Source organism: Oratosquilla oratoria, chromosome 30, assembly GCF_046742065.1.
Source record: "Oratosquilla oratoria isolate Oo_2021 chromosome 30, ASM4674206v1, whole genome shotgun sequence".
Classification (NCBI taxonomy): Eukaryota; Metazoa; Arthropoda; class Malacostraca; order Stomatopoda; family Squillidae; genus Oratosquilla; species Oratosquilla oratoria.
The window spans coordinates 21,527,476-21,529,576 of record NC_134806.1 but is presented as its reverse complement, the minus strand read 5'-3'; positions in this window follow the sequence as shown (position 1 = coordinate 21,529,576).

The following is a 2,101-nucleotide window of genomic DNA, read 5'->3' as shown; positions in this document are numbered from 1 at the left end:
ATATCCCTCCTATGGTTTCCAGTTTTCTTAATGATTTTTTATGTGGTACTTTGTCGAAGGCATTTTATAAGTATTCGAAAGCACAATCACTCCATCTGCCCCTTTCCTGTATTATATCTATTAGTCTTAAGCAGAAACAAATCAAATTTGTGTCACATGATCTTCTTTGTCTAAATCCAAATTGCCTCGGGTTTAGTATATTGTTTTCTTCCAAATGTTTTATCAATCTGTTCTTCATAACTTTTTCACAAAATTTGGCTACAGTGCTAGTAAGGGAAACCTCTCTGTAATTTGCTGGGTCTTCCTTGTTTCCTACTTTATATATTGGTACAGTATTGGCATTTTACCAGTCCTTTGCCATTTTTCCTTCTTTTAGTGAGGAACTTATTTTATTATATATTTTGTCCATTAGTTCCTCTTTACATTCTTTTAGTATCCAATTTACAATTCGGTAAGGGCTGTAGGATTTCTTGACGTCAAAATTCGTCAAAAAGATCCATTATTTCTTTTTGTGTTGTTATTATTTCCCACGGGGGGAGAGGATCCCACTTCACGCCATTCATCCAATGCTGTATATTTTCTCTAGTGAAAAGCGACTTGAAGTGACTGTTCATGACTTCAGCCACTTCTAAATCTTCTGTGTATTCTGTATTTTGAAGACGTACTTTCACCGTTTCTTGTTTTTTTTTATTTACCATTCACATATATATAACGTTTAAACTTGCTCAATGCTAGTGTGCTCCGTTCTGTCCTGCGACAATATCCAGTCAATCCAGGATAGAATTAAAACCTACCAAGGGCACGTCACCGTGTTGGAGAGGTCAGTTTACCGCTACAATAGCGTACCTGAACCAGAGTGACACATCCTTTTCACATCGGAAGTCACTTGTTTCACTCTCTCGTCTGATGATTCCATTCAGCTGCATGGCTGCTGTGATGCACCTCTGGTGGGGAGTACAAGCATTAAAAGACACCAAAAGAATAATGTACTACACACTGCTTTCACGCTTACCTATGTGTGGCTGTGTATGCTTGTGCCTGATTCTGTGTGCCTGTGTAATTGTTTTTGTGTGTGTGTGTGTGTGTGTGTGTGTGTGTGTGTGTGTGTGTGTGTGTGTGTGTGTGTGTGTGTGTGTGTGTGTGTGTGTGTGTGTGTGTGTGTGTGTGTGTGTGTGTGTGTGTGTGTGTGTGTGTGTTTGTGTGTGTGTGTGTATTCACCTTGGTCTTCACCTTGGTCTTTGGATCACGTGTTGGACTCGTGATCGACAGCTATTTCCCTCCCAGAAGAGAGCTCAGATCTCGTATGACCGATCTATGAATAATGCTATGACCTTTCACACACACACACACACACACACACACACACAACTCCCCGCCCATCAGAGTCAGAGTAACGACCTGAAGCGCAGCGATACTGAAATAATTTCGGCCCTGGGCAGGATTCGGACCAGGTACTGCGAGCACCACCGTACCTCCCAGTCCAGTGCTCTACCAACCGCGCCACAGAGTCGTGTGTGTGTGTGTGTGTGTGTGTGTGTGTGTGTGTGTGTGTGTGTGTGTGTGTGTGTGTGTGTGTGTGTGTGTGTGTGTGTGTGTGTGTGTGTGTGTGTGTGTGTGTGTGTGTGTGTGTGTGATTCACCATGATCTTGGATCACGTGTCGGACTCGTGATCGACATCTATTACCCTTTTGGATGAGAACTCAGAGCTCATATATAACCGACCTATGGGTAATGTTGTAACTTTACACGCGCACACACACCCAACTCCCGGCCCACGAGAGTTCGAGTAACGACTCACAGCGCAGCGATACTGAAAGTATTTCCCTGGGTGGGATTCGAACTCGGACTGCTGTAGCAGCGGTTGCAAACACTACCACTTCGCCGTCTAGTCATGTGTGTGTGTATATATATATATATATATATATATATGTGTGTGTGTGTGTGTGTGTGTGTGTGTGTGTGTGTGTGTGTGTGTGTGTGTGTGTGTGTGTGTGTGTGTGTGTGTGCGTGCGTTTGTGCGTGCATTTGTTTGTTTGTGCGTGCATGTTTGCGTGTGCATGTGCCTGTTTGTGTGGGTGTGTACGTATAAGCGTGTGCGTGC